General features: G+C 36.4%; 1 protein-coding gene across 22 annotated transcripts in view; it reads right to left on the minus strand.

Annotated features, from left to right (window-relative positions):
* ADAM22 (ADAM metallopeptidase domain 22) overlaps positions 1–27710 on the minus strand; it is a 230886-nt gene that overhangs the window by 101488 nt on the left and 101688 nt on the right. The window lies entirely within an intron of this gene.

The raw sequence follows: 27710 nt of genomic DNA on the forward strand, positions 1-27710 counted from the left end.
TCTCTCTCTCTCTCTCACACACACACACACACACAGGGAATAAGGTTGAACTGACTAAACTACAAACCACCTGTCACCCATTGCTCAACAGAGCTGATTCCATGAATCTAGCACAGAAATTCTAGGAAACTACCACAAGCACACCATTATTTTTAAGACATCTTATTCTTCCCTTTTTTACCTTAGCTGTTTATCAAATTGTTTTCATTTGCTACTATACCTTACCATGTCTTGATGTGTTACATGCATCATTTTATCTAACAAAACATTAGGTTCCATCACAAAAATAAAAAGGGGGCAAAGAAAGCTAAAAATAATTCTCTTTTGAAGTCCTTACTAAACTACGACCTTATAGAATTTTAAATTGTTTACATCTTCTTAAATATTCTTCTTTAATTCCACATATGTGAAAATAAATTCTCCTTTAATGGGGGGTGCCTCAATACACAACTTCATAAAAAGACTTAAAGTCTTCACATTTTAAAGCACTAAGATAAGTAAAATTAACATCAATAAATAAAAACAATACATGAAGGTATAAATTATCTGCGGAACCTGAGAAAGAATATATTTACTAAGAAGGGCTCCTGCTAGCTAACTGGGCTCCAATTTAAAAGTAGAGCCTAGCAGCTGTTTCTAAACAGGCTCTCACCAGACCACACTTCAGGAAGAAGACTGCACTGAACTGCCTGCCTGTACTGTATTCCATCTGAGCCAGCCCTTATAAAGGAGTTCCTGGAATTGTATGTCAACCAATAGGACTGAGGCCTTCCCCAGTCAGAGCTGCCCAGCGATCCCCATCAGCATCGTCAAGGACCAATCAGAGCGGCTCCATTCTGACCAATCCGGACTGTACCTTTTGGACCAATCAAACTGCGAGGATTTCAAGCCCTCATTTGCATGAGTATGAACCAATCAGGAACCAAGGGTGGGGACTTCTCTCTATATATAAGTCAGCTCCCTGCTGGTTTGGGGAGTGCACTTTCCCTTTTCATCAAAGAGTGTGGACTGTATTTCCCCAACTGGAGCAAACACTAAAAACAAACTGAAGATTTGTCACCAGAGCAGAGCAGGGAAGAGCAGGGCTGTCTAGTGGACAGCCACCTCACCTTAGGCTGCCTCAGCCTAAGGCCTCCTCCACAGCTAGGCTGTTTTAAAATTGAGCTGTTTACATGGAATAGTTTCCTTCTTCACCATACCCCAAATTGGAGATTCCTGTTAGCATAGAATTGGTGCCAATGACCATTGGTTTATTTCTAAATCTACGACTCTGTTAATAGACATTCAGCCAATTAAGAAAATCTTTTTTCATAGCGTTCTGAAGGTCACCAAGCCCAAACTGTCCCAATTATAAAAAAATAATGTGAATTTATGAGCACATAGGCCTACCATGATAAGCTCTATGCCTACATTTGCTTGAAATGTAAACAGAATGATCCAAACCAAAGTTACATTAACACAGGCACCATAATCAGTTTCCTATAGTATCTGATGTTTACAGCACCATTTAGGAAACCTTTAATCATAGCCTAAGTCCTTGTTTCATTTGTCTTTGGAATACATTTTCCTATTGACTTTACATGGGAGAACTAGCTGGGATGTTCTAGGTTGCAAGTTGCAGATAGCACAACTAAAAGTGGCATAAACAACCAGGACATTTATATCTTCTCTCTTGTTAGAAATTCCAGGGCCGGTTTAATGTGAATTTGCTTTTGCAAATCTTCAATTCTGTTAGATGAATAAATCTGAAGTTTATAAAATATAGCTAAACACTCTTAAGATGTTTTAAATATAGATAACTAGCTAGTAAGCAAAATTTTGGTAGACATTGGCAGGATGCAAAGGATGTGTATAGGCAAGGAAATATGTATGTGTTACACGTTGATAGAAAGAGATGGATGACCAAAAGATACTTAATATTCATGAGACAACTGAGTAATAAATGTTCTTAATATAATAAATACACAAGATACACTAAATATGCAGGATACACTATACATAAGCATTTAATATTTATGAGGTCTGATTCAATCGCCTATTTGTGACATCCAGGGTTCCTCGACTTCCATACTACTGACATTTTTGGCCAGAACATTCTTTGTCTTGGGAGCATCCTGTGCATTACAACATATTTAGTAATATCCCTGGCCTCTACCCACTACATGCCAGTAGCACCTCTCTCTCTCTCTCTCTCTCTCTCTCTCTCTCTCTCTCTCTCTCTCTCTCTCACACACACACACACACACACACACACACACAGCAGTCATGACAATCAAATGTCTCCAGACATTGCCAAATGTACACTGGAGGACAAAATCACCCTGGTTAAGAACTGCTGCTGACACCCATTTCTGCCTAATGTTTTCTATGTCCAAAAACACAAATAAAATTCATGACTGTTCATCAAGTGAATTGGCAAGCTACAGTTCCTGACCAGGCATATTCATCGCAGTGTACCTCATATAGCAAGTGGGCGTCATTAGGTCATTAGCTTGGCCATCTTCCATCTTTGGGGCTTGCCCAAAATCTCATCGGTAGTCCTTGAAACCACATTATCAGCAGGGAAGGTAGATGCAGTAGAGTGAAAAGCAGGACATATGAACCCTGTGGAGCCCAGGATTAGCTGACAGGGTCCTTCCACGCCACTTGCAACCTATCCAAAATGTTCTAACCTACCATTCCTCTCCTCTTGCTTCTTGCCATGTGCTTTGCATTGATTTAGCAAACGATGTGATTTGAGGTTTTTAATTTGGTCTGCGGGGCTTTCTGTTCCCTTACTTCTGGGGTAGCTTGCCTACTAATATCCTTGTAGGCTACCATTGCATCAAAGCAATTTCCCATCTGACATCAGGGCAGTTCCAGGGTGGTTCATGTGTTGCCTCAGCACTATTAATGTGATCACGAGGATGTTCATCTTTCTGCTCGGCCAGCAGTGTGGTGGGTGACCTGTTCTCTTATCTGGCTCCTGTCATGACCCTAATGTGGCTGCTGCAATTCTAAGCATCTCATGCAAATAAAAGTATACCAAGGTAAAAGATATAAAAACAAAAACAAAAACAACCTTGTATTTCTTTTTCTTCTTTCCGTTTTTTATTATTCGTTTCAGGTATGCAAAACAACATAATAGACATTTACACACCTCACAAAGTGACAATTCCAACAAGTCTACCATCCATCTGACACCATATATAGCTATTATAATACCACTGACTATATTCTCTATGCTGTATTTTACACCCTGTGATCATAAATAAATATATGTTTTTAATTATAGTTGACATTCGATACTATTTTATATGAGTTTCAGGTGTGCAGCACAGTGGTCAGGCATCTACACATTCTATGCAGTGATCCCCCTGGTAAGTCCAGTGCCCATCTGACACCCTACATAATCTTTACAACATTAATGACTATATTCCCCACACTGTATTTCACATCCCTGTGAAACTCTGTATTTCTTTAAAATAGCAAACTCTTCACAAAAAGTCCCTAGCATTTCATCTTCTCAACTACACTTTGCCCGACTTACATTACTTGGCCACACCAAAACTCATCCTTTGACAAGGTAATCTGTCTTTGAACAATCAACATTCTCCTCCTCCAGGGCCTCCGATGAACATCATCACTACTCAGAAAGGGCTGAACAATGTTAGGGGGAAGAAGACTGGTGAGAGAATAGCTGATGTACAGCCAACCGACAGTCGTCCTTTTTTAAAAATTCTTTATATCATGGCTATGTCAGATATTTCACAAATTTCCAAAGGCTTCTAACAAAATAGTGAAGCTGCATGGTAAAGCTCTGCCTCAAGCAAAACTTGTCATGGCTCCACCATCCACATCCCAACCTGTTGTGTATCCAAGACCATACCCCAAACAGGAAAGGTACCAGCTAGATGTTTGCAAAAGACTGTCCCCTAACTTGACTATCAGTCTCAAACAACGTCCCCAGAAGTGGGAGAGAAAAAGTCATGTTTATGATCAGAGCCAGCCACGTGCCCTCTCTTGGGAATCTGAACTAGTAAACTCAGAATAAACTCATTCAGCTGTTTGAGGAAAGAGGAAAAAAAAAAAAAAAAAAAAAACAGCAGACACTTGAGCAAAACTGAGTTGTACCAGTGGTGAATACCAACGTGAAAGCCCCAAATCTCCACTGCTCAGGTCCCTAGATCCAAAAGAGCCCATCTCTGGTGCTGGATATCTGTGGGATCCTTTCTCCATCAATGACACATAAGTAAATTCTCATTATTGGACCTAGCATGAGTGAAGCCAAAAGCACCGACATAAAATATTCCTTAGAGAATGTACAGCTGTAGTAGTAGCAGTAATAATAATAATAATAATAACACTTTTTTTAAACTTTTGAGTCTTCCAGGTTTTCAAACTTCAAGGGAATATTTTCCTTTGAATTATAAAATCTATGAATTAAGGGAGTATGAGTCGCCACATGGATGTAATTACAGCAAAGAAAATCCTCTGCTCAGGAATTATGTAGCTATTTCAATCAAGCCTCTATACCTACAAGTATTTCTGGAAAGGGTTCCACGTAATTTAAACCAAAAAGAGCCCACGCAGTTTGGTTTTGTTTGTTAGCAGTATTGCAGACATCTGTGAAATATTGTTAGTTTAATTATTAGGCTGAAAAAACTTATATTTAAAATGTTACTTTTTCCTCTACTGAAGCATAAAATCCTTACTACCATCAGCTTAGAACCTAAGTAAATTTTCTTGAAGCCTCCTAAAAAGTAGAGATAATCAAAATTACCTGAGTTCTTTTCCTTAGTTCCATATTGTTTCTTGTTAACTAAAGATCTGCTTAAATAATTTTAAGTGTAGGAAAATGGAGTATATCCTTAATATATGGGAAATTTTATTTTACACCAAATTGATCAGGTAGAATTCACTCCATGTTCACAGCTTACTCAGGACTGATGTATAAATGCTTCTTTGTGAATTTTGAAAGATTGAAGTGAAAATCATTTTCAATCAAATAATGAACGCCACTGGTTTTCTAAAGGAAGAGATGTTTTTTTAAATTAGAACTGTGTTCTCAGGCCTTTTTTCTCATTTGCATGCCATAATAAGCCTGGAATAAGCAAAACAATTACAATGTAAACATTTTCAGTCATAATCATGATTATCCTTTGTCTAGAGGAAAACTCATAAATCAGAGACAGCTGGTAGAGTACAAAGGTTTTGGAGTTTAAAAACCAAAACAAATATTTTTATTTCCTATCCAAACTTTGCCATTTACTAGCTGTGTGGCCTTGGTCAAGTTATTTAATCTTTATGAATGTAATTTTCCCATGTCTAAACGGAGACATAAAAATTTCTTCATAAAATTGGCATGATATTAAACCAGAACATATGTGAAATGCCTCCCAAAACCTGATTTCAAGCATCCCACTCCCTGTTCACCATCTCCAATCCATCTTTCTAGAATTCTCACTATAACTGTTTGGAGACCTTTAAACCTTTGACCCTACCTACCACTTTTTCACTTTCCTTCACCTCCCTCTTGTCCACCTAATCTAGTTTATATGCCATGATTCATCATGCTAATCATTCCCTTGCACACACTCTAAACCTCTTTACCACTCCCCATTCCCCCTCCATTATGCTCACTTTGGCCAAATCTCAACAGTGATAAAACTTTTCTACTAATCAAAGTCTGGCCCCAGGAAACAGAACCTCCCGAATGGTCAGACATTGAATTTATGACCACAGTTATCAAGTGGTCCCCCTTAGCAGAACACTGCCCAGAAGTCTACTACATTTGCCTAGTCAGTTTACTGAGAAGACCCTTCCAAACTTCTCTCTCCTCAAATCTCTAAAGCATTCTCTCAACATCACTTCCTGTTAATGACCTCACTTGTGTTACTCACTAATAAAATGCAAGCAGAAAAGGATTGCTTCATCTTTCCAAACTACCAACACCCCTGTTTCTGAACCAGTCTCTATTAGGTGTTGATAGGCATCTCAAACATAACAACGTCTAATGCATAACTCAGCCAAATCCGAACATTTAATTTTTACATTCAAAATGAATCCTAGTAATAACCATGGTGAAGAAAATGGAGGACATTACTTTAACCAGCTCATCATAGTTAACATCACCAATGACGGAACAAACCAAAATCGTGCTCCTAAAGTGATACATTGAGAACACATCATTTACAGTATTCCCACCAAAAATGCACAACAAAGAAACAAATGTATAAAGAAACCTAAACCAGCAATAGATTTCCAAAGAAATAGCTTCAGAGCAAAGATCTAAGCCAAACTGCTGCCAGTAAAATGTGACCTCAAGGTCAAGATCAAACCAAGAGTGTGGTCGTAAGACCCTTTGTTAAGACCTTAGAAACACTTAAGGCTTTGTTTGCCTAGACAATATCATCTATACAAAAGAGTTTCTAAGATTCTTAAGGGCCTGCCTGCTAGATCCTCAGCTACAGCAAAGAGTTTCTGAGAATTCAAAGGTATAACTCATAGACATTCTCACCTAAATAAAAAGGCTTCTAAGAATCTTAAGGGCATTGTCCTATAGCAGTTTAACTCATAGTACGAAGTATCCCAAAAAGATTTCTCGGTTTTGTATAATGAGATAAATCCCAATGAGACTCACAAGAAACCCACCAATGGAATCACCATCAGTTTGTATCAAAACAGTCAGTTCAAACCTTTTACAATCAGGAAGAAGACCTAAAAATATATTAAGGCCTATGCCATTTATAATGGAAAAGAAATGGTGATTCTGACAGCAACCAAGAACCATAGGCAACCACCCCTAGGAAGCAGAACAAAGCTTTAATCAACATATATTCCCTTTTCTCAGAACAGAGGACCTGGTGACTTACACCTGGCTGAACATCAGAACTTCAAAAGACCAGTGATAGCTAGGTACCCCCATTTCCCTTTTTTTTTTTTTTTTAAACAGGAGAATCTACTGCAGTCATTCTGTCCTTATTTCCCCATTGTGTCTTAAGTGAGTGTGGAATAGATAACTTGTCTTTTTAATTCAAGCATCTATACCTGAATTACCTCATCTAAGAAGGTTTAATCACACCAGAACCTGATTCAGATGAGAACCTGAACCTTTAGTTTGAGCCTGACACTGTAATGGAATGAGATTTTTTTAGAAGTCTTTGGAAGAATTTAGTAAATTTTACATATGTGAGATATGTAAATAATCTGTGGTCAAAGGATGAACTGTGGATGAGTAAAGATAGCTACAAACTCTTTATAACTCCTTGCATGGCAAATGGGAGACCATTTCTCCTCCCCTTGAAGGTGAACTCGTTCGGTGGCGAATACAGTGAGGCAGAAGTGATTTGTATACCATCTGAGTTCTGCAGCTTCCACTTTCACGCATGTGGAACTCTCCATCTTTCAATCTTTGAGTCCAGCCACCATGCTGTGAGAAAAGCCAAGCAAACACACAAACAAAACCCTTGTAGAGGAGAACAAAAGTCCCTAGCTGACAGCCCCAGTTTAAGTCCCAGCCAATGCTGGCACCAATTTCCAGCTGTTGTGAGTGAGGCCATTTTGGATCTTCCAGATGTTAGTGCCCCAGCTAACACTTTTTGAAGCACAGCTGCTCAGTTAACCCAGAGAATTGCACAAAATAATACATTTTCAGGCAATAGGCTGATTGTCTTCTTATTTTAATATTCAATGATTGTTAGACTACACAAAATTAACATCATGCTTTCCTTAGAGTGGTCTCCAAATAAGCACAATATGACTTATTTGGGATAATATAAAGATTAAAGAATCATAAAAGCTTCAAGTATGGTTTTATCCATCCAGAGAAATAGAAAAACGGCCCTTTAGGTCATGAGTTAACACAGAAAATTAAAGATTTCATTGGGTATCTAAGCTATGAAAATCTTTTCAGAAGTAAAGAACTAGGAAAATGGAAAATTTAAGAATGCAAATTTTATTATTTTAGAGTAGAGGAATAAGAAATTATAAGCTTAGAAAGTTTTTCAAAGAAAACACTTTTCCCATTCTCCCACCCTATGCATCCCACTACCATTTCACCTTTATTTTCTTCCCCTATCTAGCCAAGCATTAAACTTCTAGATCCTTTTGGCAAACAAATGTCTTTGCTGAGACTCCTCACTACAGAAAATGGATACATGTCCTGGACCTTCATACCACTGAGAATTAATCATTCATTCTTCAGCTCTCTTTGTGCCAGAATTATTGTCTGTATCCTCAGTATGTCATAACTAGTATTTAAAATTCGTATTTTGTTTAAACTAAATTAAAATGAAACTACAAAAATTAATTAAAATCTTATCCAAGATCTGCATTTTGGATGAAAGTTTCATTTCATTACTTTTTAATTTTTAAATATGAAAATTCCTTTCCTGCTTGGGTACATGGAGTATTTTGTATATACTCTTGTGCATAAAAGTGAGGCTATTTTAGTTATGTTCTACCTAGGAACTCATAATCGGATGAAAATGTTCAGGGAGCTTTCAATGTGTATGTGAGGATTAGGGCACTTAGAGCACATGTGCATAGGTGAGAGTTGAGATGGGCACTACTTTTAAGATGAGCCCTTATTTATAGAAGCCTTATTCCCACTAGGGTAAAGGTTTCTCAGCCTGGCTTTGCAGCAGAGTCACAGATTTTTTTTTTTTAAATGCCTGATCACCCCCTAGGTTTATTCTGATACATAAAAAAATGTTACCAGGACATGAAAGTATAATCAGATTAAGTCTACAGATATTCTAGTAAAATTCTATTAATGTAGAATTTTGTGTTGGCGTAATATAAAATGTGTTGGCATATTCTGATCACTGTGACTCATTACCACATTGAAAGCCAAAGACACCAGCAAGCAATTAAAAGGTGTCCTTCAAATATATGGTGATGGAAGGAGAGCTGACTCTGGGTAGTGAACACACACTGTGATATATAGATGCTGCACCTGAAACCTATGTAACTTTACTAACCATTGTCACCCCAATAAACTAATTAAAAAAAAAGAGTCAGATGATACTATTTCACACCCACTAGGATAGCAAAAAAAAAAAAAGAAGTCCCAGTGAAGCTTATGACATGTAATCAACAGAGGGACACATGTTCCTCTTCATTACAGCCAAATCAAGAACTAATTTCTTAAGAAGAAAATTGCCAGACTTACTTCAAAATGTACTTTGATTTCCTGTGAGCACTCTAGAAATGGGAGACTTTGACATTTTTTAAAGTTGCAGTTCTTAGGTGTGGTTCAAATAAATTAACCATACAAAGATTTCAATTTTTGTAATATTAATCACTTAAACATTAGACTTAGCAAGGCAAAGCTAGCCTCAAATTCTCTCTCTCTCTCTCTCTCTCTCTCTCTCTCTCTCTCTCTCTCTCTCTCTCTCTCTCTCTCTGTCACCGTCTGCCTAATAAACATCTTTACCTTTCTCATCGCCTTCCTCTCCACATCCATATTCTGGGCATGAGACCATATCCCTCAGCCAAACTCCATCATCAAAAGTCAAGAGGAGCCCAGTGCTCAAAGGAAGACTGCTCCCACCCCCTCCTGCGTGACCCCATAAACTGGAGTTAAGAGCAAGTCCCAAATTCTGCCTTTTCATGTCAAGAGAGCATCTACCTACCGTCAACATGCACAACCTCATCATGGCGACCTGCTTTAGAATCATCGAGATTAACCTAATCAGGCCCTTTAGCTAGTTCATGTCTGTCACCTCAAGAAGCTCAGGCTCCCAAATCATCCCTCATCTCCAGCTCTCTAATTCCCATGTGATTCTGTCCCCCTTTTCCCACCACTTTCCATTTCCAGATACCCTTTGATGACAATATAAATGTACGAAGGAAAAAGACAAAAAGCATACATTAAGATGTAACCGTGTTTCCCTGAAAATAAGACCTAGCCAGACATCAGTTTTAATGTGTCTTTTGGAGCAAAAATTAAGACCTGGTATTATATTATATTATATTATATTGTATTATATTATATTATATTATATTATATTATATTATATTATATTATATTATATTAATCATATCATATTATACCGGGTATTATATTATGTTATACTATATTATATTATACCTGGTCTTATATTATAGTAAAATAAGACCGGGTCTTATATTAATTTTTGCTCCAAAAGACGCATGAGAGCTTATGGTCCGGCTAGGTTTTATTTTCAGGGAAACACGGTATATATCTGCTTCCTATATCTCACATCTTCATCTTTCTGGATCTTCTCCATTTTATTTTGGTGTGACTCAATCTCCATACCTTCCAAAAAAAGAATTCATGATGTTCATTTATTTTAGACCTTGTATGCACATTTTTTGAGAACTCACCTTTAATTGATGGTTTGGATTTGTAAGTTCAGAAATCCCTCAGAATTTACAGTGCATTGCTCCACTGTTTCCGAACTTCTAGTATTACTAATGAGAAATCTGATGTGATTCTGATTCTGGTCTTTTCAGTGTGTCCTGGTTCTTCTCTTGAGAAGCTTTTTTGACCTTCTATCTCTACTTTTCTAAAACTTCAAAATTATATGTGGGTCTTCTTTCATTTACTGTCCTGGGCATTCAATGAGCCCTTTCACTCTAGAAATTCATGTCCTTCAGTTATGAAGAATAATCTTTGATAATTTCCTTTCTATGTGTTCTCTCTACTCTCTATATAGGATTTCTACTAGTCAGATGTTTAATCTCCTGGATTGATCCTCTCACAGTTTTTGTCTTTTCTCTCCTTGTCCACTTCTGCATCATTTATCCTGTTTTCTAGGAGACATCTTTTTCCCAACTCTATCAGTTAAGTTTTGTATTGATTTGTACTGCTTCTAATATTTTTCTAGTTTTTCTCTTGGTTTCCAGTATCGTTTTCTTATTTCACAGATGCAATATTTATCTCTCTGAATATATTATTATTGGGTTGTTGTTGTTTTTTTATAAATATTGCTTTTTTGGGGGGAGGGGTACAGGACTTTATTGGGGAACAGTGTGTATTTCCAGGACTTTTTTCCAAGTCAAGTTGTCCTTTCAATCTTAGTTGTGGAGGGTGCCGTTCAGCTTCAAGTTGTTGTCCTTTCAGTCTTAGTTGTGGAGGGCGCAGCTCAGCGCCAGGTACAGTTGCCGTTGCTAGTTGCAGGGGGCGCAGTCCACCATCCCTTGTGGGAGTCAAACTGGCAACCTTGTGGTTGAGAGGATGTGCTCCAACCAACTGTGGATGGAGCTCAGCGGCAGCTCAGCTCAAGGTGCCTATTCAATTTTAGTTGCCCCCATCCCTTGAGGGACTCGAGGAATTGAACTGGCAACCTTGTGGTTGAGAGCCCACTGGCCCATGTGGGAATCAAACCAGCAGCCTTCGGAGTTAGGAGCATGGAGCCACCGGGACAACCCGGGTCGGTTTTTTTAAGCTTTTGTTCTGTTCCCTGAATTTTCTTTGTTTCAGCTGAATTCTTTTCATTTGTTTTGATTTCTTTCTTTTTTTGTTATATGTTCTCAAATATCTGGTAATCCACATGATTAGCTTCATGCTTTTCAAACCTGTTTTTGTTTTCTAACTATTGGAATTCCAATACTTAGCTTTGACCATCTAGACCTTTCCAACTATTGGTGAAAGAGTTGATCAAGATAAAAAGCAAACATTCCTCTTTCTTCTAGAGCAGCAGGAAAGCAAATACTAATCTATGTCATAGAACAGTCTTTGAAAACATCTCTAACAATAGATTATCCAGAATCCAGATATGAAAAAGTGTTTCTATGTTCTATGAAAGTAAGTAAAACCTCTAAAGTCTGTAATTCTATTTGGTTTCCTTACTTAATAATCTGTTATCCTATTAATAATATTTAAACAGACATATCTGTTTTGTGTAAAACATAAATAATTGTTAAACCAATAGAATATTGCCGGCACTTTTGTCTTCTCCCATGTGTTTATAGATGTAAAACACAATAAAATGAAATTATGACTGTTGCATTTCCCATAACAAAAGTTTTAGAGTTTCATATGTTTTTAAGTCAATATAAACTACTTTCTCTTTCAGCACCACCCTATACCCCAGTTTTCTAAGACATCTGGCACCTCCATTTCCTCCATTTTCAAGTTCTGTTTCTTGTTGCAATTAGAAGTCAGGTTTTTCCACTCACTCCATTAAGTCTGTTAACACTGTCCATTTTTGTTCTGTTTTCCAAAAGACAGAACTCTCATCTGCTTTGTTCTTGTGATTTTATTACACCCTCACTGCCATTATAATGGAGGAAAGATATATTTTAGGGTTCAATCTGCCATACCTAACCAGAAATATGTTAGTAATTTTAAATGTTTATTTTTCTATCATGATCATATAACTTTTATGATGGAAAATTATTAGATTAAACTTGAGCCAGGGAAATCTAGGAAATATGAGCATGAAATAGACACCAGAGTAGAAAATTACATCTCACTATTCGTCTCAAAACTCGAGCAATAAGTCCTTAAAAGATGCCCTTTCTGCTCTCACATATTTCATTCTATTTCATTAGCTGTCATTTCCTTACTTAGCTTTCTATTCCAAGAGCCATGTCCAGCAAATGTCAACCAATTTACAATTTTTTTTAAAAGATTTTATTGGGGAAGGGGAACAGGACTCTATTGGGGAATAGTGTGTACTTCCAGGACTTTTTTTTTTTTTCCAAGTCAAGTTGTTGTCTTTTCAATCTTAGTTGTGAAGGGTGCGGTTCAACTTCAAGTTGTCCTTTCAGTCTTAGTTGTGGAGGGCGAAGCTCAGCTCAAGGTGCCATGTTCAATTTTAGTTGCAGGGGGCGCTGCCCACAATCCCTTGCGGGAGTCGAGGAATCGAACTGGCAACCTTTGTGGTTGAGAGGATGTGTTCCAACCAACTGATCCATTCAGGAGCTCAGCAGCAGCTCAGCTCCAGGTGCCATGTTCAATCTTAGTTGCAGGGGGCGGAGCGCACCATCCCTTGCGGGACTCGAGGAATTGAACTGGCAACCTTGTGGTTGAGAGCCCACTGGCCCATGTGGGAATCGAACTGGCAGCCTTCGGAGTTAGGAGCATGGAGCTCTAACCACCTGAGCCACTGGGCTGGCCCTACAATTATTTTTTATGAGCAATTGGTAATCACACCAAGTCAAACTTTTAAATTTTGGTTCCACTAAAATTCCTTTGTTTCTTCACAATGCCAGAATGTTACAATTAATAATGAGTGCTTTCTAAAAATTATGACAGAACTATAGCCAGCTGAATGCTGTCACTTTCAAAGCTGTCATCTTGAGATCCTCTTCACTTATGCCCGTGATATTGCAATTGCTTGAAACTTTGTTAAAATTTCCCTTATGGAACTGCTTGCAGACAATTTATGTGACACATAAGAAAACCAGTCTATTTCCTAACCATATCTTCTGAATGACAAACGGTCAGGCTAATCATCCATGAATGGTTGATGGCTGCTTTCAAAATTCAAATATAAAATATACCCTTAGTAATTGATGTTATGTCACCATGTAAAAAGTTCAAAAAAATGTGCTATAAACTTTGATAGCAATCCTCCTCAAAAGATCTAACACTGTTTTGAGGAATAGGCTGTTATTATAATAAATGCAATGCCCTTTTATGGTGACAACTTTGATGGAGACAATTCACTTGGCTGTACATGTTTTGAAAAGCTTGTTTACAAACAGTGTCGTTACCTCCTACTCACTCCTCACACTGGCTTAAATGAGCAATAAATGGAAAGAAAACTAATCAGGCTCTTTACACTATGACATGATTCTGAGTTAGTTTCCACCTAATAATCAAAACACAAAAGTACAAACATAACATTACATATGCTTTGTTCTCCTATTTTATTCGAATTTACAAAATTATCTCTAGGAAAGCCTTTTAGGAGGAAATTTTCTTATGGAAAATTACTGAACATTTTGCATCTGCAAATATGCGGAAGTAGATAAGAAGGAAGAGGAGAAAGTGTCATATAGGTCAGTTTTGTGAATATCTGTTCTCCAGACACAGAGGATTGATTATCTTAGGGCTTTGTATGTGGCACCTCTTTTCACACTTATCTAATGAACCATTGTATTACTGTCAACCTAAATTCAGCCACCAACCCAGGAAAAGGAAAAGTCATAAATTTCAAATTATGTTTTTATAAAAGGGAAATCAATGCATAATGTTAATGCTTCATGTTCTGCTACTAGGAATAAGCAAAGATCCTGAAACAAAATAATCTCTATTATTACAAACACCAACTGAAAAGGACCTAAAATATATCTGTATGATTGACATATGCCTCCCATGGCTCTCTCTGATTTTTGCTCTAATTTTAAGTTTCAGGACCAAATGAATTAGGCATTTGTGAGGGAATGTTTTAATAAAAGTTAAGCATTTCCTTGCCTATTAAATAAAGAGGATGGAAAAGAAAGAACCTCTGAATATTCTATGCAGAGGTAACAAGAAATATAAAAAAACTGTAAGAATTAACAGGAAATCCATAAACATTTAAAAATTGCAATGAAATTGAAGTGGGAACGAAGGATTGCACAAGACTACAGAAATATTTCTCAAAATGCTTGAGAGTCATGTTGGGTTTTTCTTACATGCAGGTTCCTGGGCCATGAAAAATGCTATCAGGGATGCGGAAGCCTTAAAAGATGATCAGCAATCCAAACAGCAAGTAAAGCATTTGTTATGGAAAGAGGATGGAAACTAAGAAAACCGGGTTATTACAGTTCCAGGAGAGAGAACCAAAGGATGAGCGAAAGAACACAAAACACATTAACAAAAAGAAGCCATGTGCAGTAAAAAGAGAACTAAACATTGGGAGCGTTAAGAAAAATGTGTTAGGGAGGCTCACTTTCCCTCCAATACTCCTTGTTTTCATGTTGAGGGGTCAGCACTGGATTCTTGCCTGGATTCTTACCCTTCTCCCTAGCTGAAGAAGTGAGTTGACCTGGTTAGGAGTAACAGTGGTCTACATTCCTGAAAAGGGTGAAGTTAATCTTTAAAAAATTTGTCAACACTGAGGACCTTCTCTTTTCTCTTCCTCTCTGCTACAGACCAATGTGAATACAGAGATTCTCAGAAACTGTCTACTCTCCAGACCCAAATCTTCCCTAAATACCAAAGTCTAAACTTTACAGGAAGAAATGGAGACAGGAAGCATCAATAGGATCATGTGGGTCTTCTCACTAAGGCATGGTGTTTTCAACTGTGTTATCAGTAATAACAGTACCTCCATGCTGTCTAGTCTCTTATCTGTTGCTCAGTGTTTCCAAACTTAGAAGGTCCTGGAAAATTTGTTCCAAGCAAGGTGCTAAGAACCAAGGATGATTGAGCAATAGGAGAAATGGAAAGAAACAAAAGATATGTGATATGTCTTTGATAGTTGTTGAGTCTAAAGGAACAACAGCATATTCCATTATAAAAATCCTACAGATCAAGGACTATAGTACTGGGGTATTGATTTGAACCCAGAGAAAAGTGAATCAGAATTAAGTAAAAAACAACTTGCTTTAGTTTTTTTTCCTTAAAGATAGTAAAACAATAAATTGCCTAATTTTGAATTTAGAATATTAAAATTAAGAACTCTATTTTACACTAATAAAGTGAATGTGTTAGATTAAACAATCACGAAGGTCCCATCCAACTCTAAAATTCTGACTTTGATTTATATTAATTCATTCAAAAACATATTTACTGAACCTCTCCTACATGTTAGCATAGGAAAATGTTTTGGACAGAGAGTCATAATGGCACAGTCTGGAGATCTGTTGAATGAAAGTACGAGCAAAGAATCAATGAGGACAATTCATGGTGATGAGCATCGTAACAAAAGTACGCAAGAGAAATCTGCTATATTTGCAGAGGAGTGTCACACACACAAGGAAGAGGGCACCGAATTGAGTCTGGGAAATTCCAGGGTAAGGGAGTAGAATGGTGATTATGGAGCAAGGATGTTTCTAAGAGGAATTTATGATAGAGCTGAGTCTGGAAGAAAAAGGAAAACTGGGGGGAGGGGGGAGCATTGGGGGGCATGGTGTAAGGTAGAAGGAGGTTTTCAATGGCATAAGAATCCGGAAATTGAGAGAAGCATGAGAGAACATGGCCCCCTAAGGAAGTCAAAAACAACTAAAGCAAAGTTGTATGTGATGGATACTGGGTGTGAGAAAAGAGGCATTCTCACATGCTTTCGGTGAGAATGTAAGTTGTGTATTCCCTCTGACCTAGCAATGTCATTCCTAGAATTTATCCTACATACATAATCCCACATGTTCAAAAGAATATGTTTATAGAATTTATCACAGAACCATTTGCAATAATAAAAACTCTGGAAACAACCTAAATGGTGCTAAGCAGAGAACTATTTAGTAAATTATAGTAAATCCATCAGATTGTATACTATGCAGCCCTTAAAAAAAATCAAGGCAGCTCTATATATGCATTGATACAGAAGTTATCTCCAAACATACATATTGCTAAGTGAGGAAATATGTCACAGAATGTATTTAATATGCCAACATCTATGTAGAAAATATACAATTATTTTTTTTTTTTTTTGTGTGTGTGTGTGTGTGTGCGTGCGTGTGTGCATTCGCATTCGCATATGCACGCCCACATAGGCTACCTCAGGAAGGATACACAATAAATATAATGAATGCTGCAGCTGGGGAACAGGGTGGCTGGAGAACAGGGATGTAAGGAAAACTTTCTTTAAAATTCTGTACCATGTGCCTGTATCATCTATTCAAAAACTAAATATATTTTAATTCACAAAAATATTTGACAATAAAGTGTAAAATTAAAGTCCAAGAATAATTTTTTTTAATTTTAAATATAGCCCCACATATTCAAAAGAATACATTTACATATTTATCACAGCACTATTTGCAATAAAATGGTGCTTTTTTAGTTATCTTATTGCCATCTCTAGGACTCACTCTGCACATTTACTCTTCTGTTTAATTCTTTAAAACTTTTTCAAAAATTTAAATTATTTTATTTAATATATAATAATTATTTAGAGACAAGATTTTATAATAGAAAATCAGAATTACAATAATGTTCTATAGCTGTACTTTATCTACTGCATTTCTGAGTTGACCTTTTCTTGGTTTTTTTTTATACAGTACACATTCCTATTTCCTCTTCTGAATGCACTTCATATTTCAAAGCTTCTGTTATGAAAAGCATTTTATATAAAATGATATATTTCATCATTCAGTTTAAAATAACATCTGCTGACCAAAACTAAAAGTTGTATACCACTCACCAATTCTAACCTTAGATTTCTCAATTTATGATTAGTGTCATGACAGACAAATCCCATTCACATCAAACTTTAAGTTATCCAAATGGTACACAGAGCAGTATATGCAGAAAAATTCTAGATGAATTAAGATGTCAGACTCTGGACAAGTAATTTACCCTTCTATTTGAGATGAGAAATAATCTAACTCTGTATTTTATAAATAAAAAACTGACACTCAGAGAGATTAAGGGATTTTCCAAGTACTTGTAATCTGTTAGTAGCCACTAAAACTCAGATAGAGGCCTTCACTAAGAACAATTGACAGAACTTTTTGCAAAATAAAGCTGCAGTCTTACTTCATACTAATACCTAAATAAATCTAAATGGGTTAAATCATCAATTTTTAAAAATAAAATCATAAAAGTAGTAGGAGAAAATTTGAATGACTAGTTCCTCAATGAAGAGGAACTTTCTAAAACCAAAACTAAAAATAAAGCATCTAATAGATTTGGCTACATAAAATTTAAAAAGTCCCTTTGACAAATGACACTAAACCACTAGGGGTTAAAGAGTGAAGGTAGAATTATTTGTAGAATATATAGGGTGGCCATAAAATATGGAAACAGATTCATATTTGATCATAAATTATAATAACTGGAAATAATTTATTACATATTTTCCTGTGTTTCCAGATGTGGTGATAACACTGTATATCAAATAGTATTCTTAATGTATAAAAAGCACTTATAAATCAGTAAAAAAAAGGGAACATTTCAACAGAAAACGGGAAGAGTACATGAAAAAATAATTCACAAAATGCCTACAAAAGGTCAATCAACATTTCAAAAGATATGTTCTACCTTTCCAGAATCAAAGAATAAAGAAAAGAATTTTTAAAGAATAAGTTTTTTACCTATCATAAGGAAAAATTTTTAAAGATTAATAAAGGTATAGAAATACAGACTGATCCTGAGAGTAAATTGGTGTAATCTTTATAGAAGTCAGTTTGACAATATTCATCATAAATAAAAAATGTATTCTCAATCACCAAATACCCCTCCTAAAAAGAGGTCCAAAGAAAATAATTGGCCAAGTACACTTATATATATGAACAAAGATGTTGACATTATAATAGCAAAATATTAAAAACAATCTTAATATCTACCTAAGAGGTTAATTATTAAATAAATTATAAAATAACCATATACTGGTAACCATGTAACCATTAAAAATGATGATATGGATATACTTATTAACATAGAAATATTTATAATATAAAGTTAGTAAAAAAAAATAGCAGACCACAGAACAGCAAAAAGACTATCCTTTTTTTACAATTAACAGGGAAAATATTAATTTTTTTCAATAGTTGGCAACAGTCCAGAAACAGGGCAGGATATGAGGAAAAAATATAGCCAGAGAGAAATTCCAGGATGCAGAGAGGTTCAGGGAACTTCCATTTTTACTATTTTTTAAACAAACTATCAAAACAGAATATCAAAATTATATCTGTACTCCCATGTTCATTGCAACATTATTTACAATAGCCAAGACATGGAAATAACATAAGTGCCTATGCACAAATGAAATTATAAGGAAAATGTGGTATATGTGTACAATGGAATATTATTTGGCCATAAAAAACAAAGAAATCCTGCCATTTGTGATAACATGGATGAACCCTGAGGGCATGATGCTAAGTGAAATAAGTTAGACAAAGACAGACAAATAGGCATGGTATCACTTATATGTGGAGTCTAAAACCCCACCTTTTTAAAATCCCATTTTTATTCCCATTGATATCTTTTCATCCTTTTAAAAATGTATTTAATTTTCTTCTTATATATGTACACATAAATAATTTTATTTAAATGCACACATTTGATGCATTCACTTGTTCCATTTATTTATTTATAAATACACAGTGCCCTGTATATGTGCAATCTAAAAATTTTAAATAAATCCTTGTGAAAGGCCTTGCCAAAATAAATGACAAAGTAAATTTTTAAATGAAGGTATTCCAGATTCATATATTTTAATGAAATTGTTAATTAAAATATTTGGTAGAATATTCAGTTTTCATTTGCAAAAATAAACAGTTAATGGCAATTAATGTAAAATCATCTTTTAAAAAGACAAAATACAATTCAATCATATGACTGCCTGTTCAATTCTTTGGAAGATTTGAGAATTTAAGGTAACTTCAAGTCTTATTATGGAAACAAGAAAATACAAAGAACAGATCTCAATGCAATGTATTATTGAGAGCCATGATAAATGAAACTGACAGTAAGCACACATAATCCACAAAAAGAAAAGATCTCTGTGAATTAGAACAATCAAGACAGGGTTCATGAAGGCAACAAGACTTCACTCTTAGAAGATAGAATGTCACTAGGTTGGAGAGAGGCAGAGAAGGACATTTCAAATGAGAGAAGTAACAGAAGCAGAGTTGTAGCACAGAAAAAACTACAAGTGACTCCAGACGTAGTGAAATAAGCCTTAGAGCTGAGGGTTCAAGTTGAGGAAATAAAACTAACAGCTAGCATTTGTGGAGGGCTTACTGTGTGTCAGACACTGTGCTAGGTATTTTAAATGCTCACTGAAGTACACAGGCAATTGATAATGTAGGTATAAATATGACCCCATTTGGTAGGTGAGAAAACAGAAGCCTAGTAAGGTCAAGTGGGAAGCCCAGAGTTCCTCAGCTAGTCAATGATAGCACCAGACTCATTCCCAGGTGTCTGATTTCTAAGTCTATGCTCTGAACAATCACAATTCTCTATTAATAGAAAAGGGTGAAAACACCCTGCTGAGGTTTTTTCCTATAACAAAAACATGGCCAATGAACATGAAAGGACTATTCAAGATGAAAGGCCTATTAAAAATAACCTAACGGCAGTAGGTAGAGATGATTAGCAAAGGAGATTCGTCATAAAAATGTCTCCATTATATGAGATAGAATTAATTTCTCTAACTCAGGGTAGATTGGTGGAAAATTCCACATATTCATCTATCAGTGTATTATCGTTATGAGAACATCTAATAGAGTAGATAACAGGGAAGTTCATGAGCATTCTAAAAAAGCCATTATCATCATAATCACCGATGACATGTAAATGCAGTATCCATGATCCAAAAAGAATATCTTCTATGTTAATTTTAAATCACTTTCTTCAAATAGTGCAATTACCAATAGCTTCACTAAGAATGAAACTGCAGTGTAACATCTGACAGTTGTAAAGGGCAATAATATGACTACAATTTTGGAAAATATTTAAAATATTTACTTTTTAATAGATTGCATATTGTTTAGCTTCCCTATTTTAATTTAAAAAAGAAATACTTCTCTTTGGATTTAATGTAAGCCATATTGTAGCAATGAGAAGAATGGTATATTTGATTTATATAATGCACATACATAAAATAGATGAAAAGAAGTATGTTTGATGCTGAGGATGGAAATTATTTTCCTTGGGATTTCTTGAACTCTTAAATGGTATGCATACAGATGAAAAACTCCACAATTTCCACGCACATATGGCAATATGTGGATGTGCATGGACGAAATAATGTAAATGCTCTTTTTAAGTATTTTGCCTACACCTTTATTCAACTTTTTCATTGATTCAAATAGGAAAGGAATGTACATTTCTAAGTGTACATTTTTTGTAATATGGAATACTGTAAACTTTACCATAAAGGGAATATTCCTTACCCATTTGTTTATATATCTTTGCTCATTTACACATTTAGTAAGATAAATAAACTGAATCAGTTGTATTATTCTTACAACAGTTACTTCCCTGATATCCATAAGAGAAGTGGTAAGTTTCAGATAAGAAATGGCTTTTTTGTTTGAAACTGCAGGTTTGAAATACGGTGTATGAAGCTACCATCAAGCCTTCATGAAAAGAAAAAACAGGTAAGCTACTTGAAAAGTGACCACTGTGCAGAGAATGCATTTCATCCACCTTCTTGCTACCGGTAGCAAGAAATTTTTCCTTTTACAGCTGTGATATATTTCTTTCCTTAGAAGGCTATTAATATCCTCAAAATCAGATCTGGTACACCCAGGAAATAGGAAGAAACATTGATGAATGAATAAGATAACGAGGGCCTAAAACACATTAGACACCTTAAGATTGGATTAGAAGGACATTTTTGCGACACTCAAGAATAAGACATTATCTTGTGGATCATAGCTATCACCAAGGCTCTTAATTGAGGCAAAATGTCAGCCTGACTGGAACAAGGGCAAGAAAGACTTGAATGGGAAGGTGAATATAATTACTAACAGAGTCATGAATCTTAGAGAAGAGAAAATGCTAAGTCAATCAAGAAAAATCAGGACTGACTGTGTATGTGGATAGAGACAAGCACATTAATTTACAATTTCATTTTAAACTTCTTCAGATCAAGTGCAAAGCTAGCAGGTCTACAGCAGAGTAATCTTATATATACTACATATATAAAAGGTTTTTCCACATAACAGTTTTGATAGCTATAAACAGCTCTACATTAAACAAACAAAACAGTTAAGTCTTCAAGAGTCAGCATTTACTTTAAAATCAGCCAAATACCATATTAATATAAACCACTGATTTGGAAAAAGAAAAAAAAAAAGCAGTTTACTTCTTCCTGTTTTTCCTACAAAATGTTCTAATATATTTGTAAAAATCATGTAAATTTTTTAATCCCGGCCTCTGTAAAACAGAAGTGAGACTGAATATATCTCTTTCTTACGTTTGTTAAGTAGCCAAAAATTGGCAATAAGCTCTGATTTATGCAAAATCTATGAAAAACAGTGGTTCCCCTAAAGAGATACTTTCTTATGAGACTGGGGAAATGGTTTAGACAGTAGAGCAAAGCATATAAAATAGATATGACTCAAAGAAAGGCTCTATCACCAATTTTGGAAATGCCAACAAAAAATAATTAATAAAAATCTTTCTCTCTCTCTCTCTCTCTCTCTCTCTCTCTCTCTCTCTCTCTCTATATATATATATATATATATATATATATATATATACACACACACACACACACACACACACATATATACCATATATATGGTATACATATGGTATATATATAGACTATATATAGGACATATATATGGTATATATATAGAATATACATATATAGAGAGAAAAAGAGAAACATGCTATTTATAAGTACATTTTAAAAAACAGAAACATTATTCTCTTCATTCAAATAAGAAATCTACATTTTTATTTCTTAATAGATTTCTTCCTAAGAAAAATAACATTTCAAATGTGGTTTGACTCACACACATACACACAAAAGCAACTCAAAATAAAACGAATGCTGTTCCTCCAAAGGTCAGAGGGTGAAATAGGATGACAGCCATAATTTGATTATTCACCGGAAGCAATTATTCTTATCTGGGAGGATATATGGAGACAGTGTCCTCATAATACACCTTACCTGGGCTAGCTAGGGGGAAAAGCATATATAATTGTCCAGAATTTTATAACAAAGAATAAGGAGAAAGAGAATTTGCATATATCTCTCAATAAAAACATAATAGTTCTCAAATTAATATTAAATTTCACATTCAAATATGAGTATGGTTGAGTTGTGGGAAATGTTTACCAAAAAGCATCAATGACACAATGACAGAGTTAAGATACAATTAGTGTAGTGGAGTGTAGATGAGTGCATAGCAAAACATTTCCTAGGTATGTCTTTAAAAATATATACCAATATGGATATATAATTAGTTAACTTTTCATAAATACACACTAATAACATCTTAAACTTGTACTTTATTGGTATAACGATCTTAATGTCATCACTTAAATAACTAATGATGGCACTCACTACCATCCTTGCTTCCACCTATCCTGTGCTAAGCAGAATTCTAAGATGGCCACTGTGATTCCCACTGGATGGTATATACACCCTGCATAATTACTTCCCCGAGTGTGGGTGGGACTGTGAATATGATGGAATATCATGCCCATAATTTTGTTATAGTGTATGGAAAAATGGACTTTGCAGATATAATGAAGGTCACTTATCAGCTGACTTGGAGTTAATAAAAAGGGAGAAAATATGGAGGGGGCCTGCCTTAATCAGGTGAGCCTGTAATCAGGTCAGGAAGCAGCAGCACAACCTCTCCTGCAGGCCTAGAAAAAGCAATACTCATGTTATGTACTGCCTATGGAAAGGATTATGTGGCAAGGACACAAGTGTAATCTCTAGTTTCTGAGCTAGCAAGAACACAGGAACCTTAGTCATACAACCAATTCTGAATTCTGTCAATGACCTGAATAAGCTTAGAAGACAATCCCGAGCCTCAGATGCAACTGCCTCCCCAGCCAACAGCTTTATTCCATCCTGAGCAGAGGACCAAACTAATATGAAAATGGTCTCCTGATCCACAGAAACAATGAGATAATAATACATTTTGTTGTTTTAAGCTACTAAGTTTTTGGTAATTTGTTACACAGCAATAGGAAATTAACCCTAACCAAAATTTTCTATTTACCCCATTATCTGCAACAGATACTTAACAAACTTGGATGAGGAAGTATTAGAACCACTTCAAGATATGTGAAAATCTTGAAAAAGGCCTATTCAGAGGAAAAGCTGATGAGTTTAGCAATGGACATGTTGATCTTGAAGTGATTACAGAAAACCTGATCCATTGAGAGGTTCACAATAGTACTTGGAGGTGTGTGGAGAAAACTCATAAAAGAGATCAGGCTTAGAAAATAGCTACAAAAAAAGAATTGAGCTATGATGATAAGTGGGATAATAAAAAGGGCTTGGAAATGCCCACATTTGGATGAAAAAGTGATATGAAAGAAACAGGAGAAAAGGAAGAATGAATTAGTATTTTGAAAAAGACTTTTGAGGATGAGAGAATCAACCTTTCAACCCTTTGAAGTACTTACAGAGAAATCAAGGACAAAAGAAGCCATTAAACTTGAAGACAAGTATGTTGCTGGTAACATGAGTGACAGCAGATTCAGTAGAATAACACTACCAGAAATCAGTGAGAAAATGAAAAAGTAGTTTATTATTTTTTTATTTTTTTCAGTAGGTAATAAATAGCAGATAATCACCACTGCCAATTCTAAAAAATGAAAACACGCATACACATAAAGAATGAAAAAGATTTCAAGTATAATTCTATTACATATTCTAGTCCTGAATTCTTCAATATTTGGAAAGATGTGTAAACAAAATTGGGTTCAGAGTATAGCTAACCTATGGGAAGTTATTTCTTTTCTAACTTAGAATGTCTTTTCATAAACTAGATTATGTCTACCATCCTTTGCAGATCCATAGTTTTGGGGGGAAAAATTGGAACTAGCCAGTTGGATTAAGAAATGTATGTACACAGGGATTCCAGTCAAGATGGTGAAGAAGGTAAAAGCTCTGCTCACCTTCTCCTAGACCACATCAAAATTACTAAACTACAGAACAACCATCACTGAGAACCACCTGAAGTCTAGCCGAACAAAAGTGCTATAACTAAGGATATACAGATGAAGCCACCTCAAAACTGGTAAGAGGTTGCAGAGATGCGGAAGGGGGTAGTCCCACATCCACATGTGGTGGTTAAAAATCAGGAAGGATATCTCAGCTGCAGAGGTCCCCTCTGAGGAGCAAGGGATCCCAGCCCTACACCAGGCTCCCCAGCCTGGGGATCCAGTATCCGGAAGAGAAGCTTGCATAACTTCTGGCTGTGAAAACGAGCAGAGACTGTGGCTGAGTGAGACTGAGGGCAGCTGCAGTCCCAAGTGTTACTCTTAAAGGACCTGTGCACAGACTTACTCGTTGATGGACTCACTTGATCTGGGCTCCAGTGCTGGGGTAGCAGCTCGAAAGTGACCAGGGTAGATGAGGAGGAAGTGAATTATCTCATTTGAGGGCCAGGGCTGAAGAGGCAGCTTTCTTTCAGACAAGTGCTGGCTAAAGCCATTGTTCCTTTGTTGAGCCCACCCCTCACCCAGCCTGCATGTGCAGACAGGCACCATATCTGAGTCTCCATCAACCTGGCTAACACCATTCACTCTGCTCTGGTGATTCTCTGAGACCCTGCCCCACCCAACTTGCAGGCCCATGCAAGCTACTTCTAGTGACTTTTCCATACAAACAGCTGGTCTTGGCTAACGCTGCGGACTTTCCTAAAATATCTTAAAGGTCCACAAACCCCAAACCAGCAGCATCTGGCCTCTGCATGTCCTATACCTCTTGCTGAGCAGTCCCAAGCCCAGCACTAGCAGCCACCAGCCTCAGATTGCAGACTAGCCTCTCCCAGGTACCTACAAGCCCAGCACAAGTGGCAACTGTCTGCATATCACTTTGTAGCTCATACCAAGTGGCCCTGAGCAGGGCACAGACAGTGGCTGACCTTGGCATAAAACAGAGCCCCTTCCAAGAAGCCCCAGAACCAATACACCCAGTGGCCAGCTTCAGACCACACCAGACTACCACCCAACCACCTCCACAAACGACACACCCAACATCAGAGTTGGCAGGCACCAGAGCCCTGGTAAACTGAATCCTGCTCTGAAGGGTCAGCCCTTGTACAACAGCTCCTCCACTATACTCACAGCCAGTCCTCACAACCAATCAGCCTGGGGATCAACCCCTCCCACTGAGGTACAAACAGCAAACAAGGCTCAACTACAACAGGAGGGCACACACAACCCACACAAGGGACACACCTGGAGTACCTGACTCTGGTGACCAGGGAGACTGCGCTACTGGGCCCCAATGGACACCTACTACATAAGGCCATTCTACCAAAACAGGAAGACATGGCAGCTCTACCTAACACATAGAAACAAACACAGGGAAGCAGCCAAACATAAAACAAAGAAAAATGTCCCAAATGAAAGAACACAAGAAAGCTCAAAAGAAAATTTTTTAATTGAAAAAAATTTTTTAAAAATAAACATAATGGAGACAAATAATCTACCAGATACAGAGTTCAAAACATTGGTTATAAGGATACTCAGAGATCTCAGTGAGACCTTCAGCAAAAAGATAGAAAACATAAAAACGTAGAAAGCACTTTAAAAAGTCAGAAGTAAAGAATACAACAATTGAAAAGAAGAACACATTAGAGGGAATCAACAGATTAGATGAAGCAGAGGATCGAATCAGTGATTTGGGATTTAAAATAGCAAAAAACACCCAATCAGAACAGCAAAAATAAATATAAATCCAAAACAATGATGATAGTTTAAAGGGCCCCTGGGATATCAAGTGTACCAACATTTGCAACATAAGGGTACCAGAGGGAAAGAGAAAAAGCAAGGAACTGAAAACCTATTTGAAGAAATAATGACTAAAAATGTTCCTAATCTGGTGAAGGAAATAGACATACACAACCAGAAAGCGCAGAGTCCCAAACAAGATGAACCCAAAGAGGCCCACACCAAGAAACATTATAATTAAAATGCCAAAGGTTAAAGACAAAGGAAGAATTTTAAAAGTAGCAAGAAAAATAGCAGTTAGTTACCTACAAGGGAGCTCCCAAAAGACTGTCAGCTGATTTCTCAACAAAAACTTTGCAGGTCAGAAGGGATTGGGAGGAAATATTCAAAGAGATGAACAGCAAAGACATACAACCAAGATTACTCTACCCAGCAAAGCTATCCTTTAGAATCAAAGGAGGGATAAAGAGCTTCCCAGACAAGAAAAAGCTAAAGGAGTTCATTACCACCAAACAAGTAATTACAACAAATGTTAAAGGAATTTCATTCAGAAGAAGAAAAAAGATTAAAAAAATATGAATAATAAAATGGCACTAACTACATATGTGTCAACTATTACTTTAAATGTAAAACCAAGTTTCACATCATACAAAAATGAACACTGGGTGTCTGTGGCCTTCTTGTGGCCACTATGCAGGGCCCAGAGCTCCAGCAGGTTTCCCTCAGCAGGTTCCGGGCTGAGCTGGATCAGTAAGTCCCAGAATGGATCCTGGATAAAGAACCACATCATCCCTGCTGCCACCGCAGGCTCCAGTGCCTCAGATCCATCTGGATCTCTGGCTGCCCAAGCCTAGGCAGGGAAGAGCGAGGGTAGCACAGTCTTTTTTAGTATCAAAAAGGCTATAGAGCTCATAAGCTATTTATCAAAAGAAATGTGCACAAATAACTACTTTTATCCCAAGCTTTATGTAAACATTATTATATCTGATCATTTCTTGCAAAGTAATTACACTATTTGCTTTCTAAGATTATTATGTAAGAATCAGAGATGTTTATTGCTAAGAAGCCATTATTCACTGCTAAAAAACCATTTAAATAACATTTGACCTCTAGGGATTTTCATGTTCCAAGTTTGTGTGCTTGAAACAGGAAAACAGGAAGTGAATACACCATTGGGAGTCTTAAAGAGTGAGTTCAATTGGAAAAATCTTTGGAAAGAGCCCTTTCTTTCTTTACAATGTGCCTTATTGTCATGCATGTTGCAAATAAGAAAAAAACA

Source organism: Rhinolophus sinicus, chromosome 4 (assembly GCF_057876585.1).
Source record: "Rhinolophus sinicus isolate RSI-liver-muscle chromosome 4, RSI-T2T, whole genome shotgun sequence".
Taxonomy (NCBI): domain Eukaryota; kingdom Metazoa; phylum Chordata; class Mammalia; order Chiroptera; family Rhinolophidae; genus Rhinolophus; species Rhinolophus sinicus.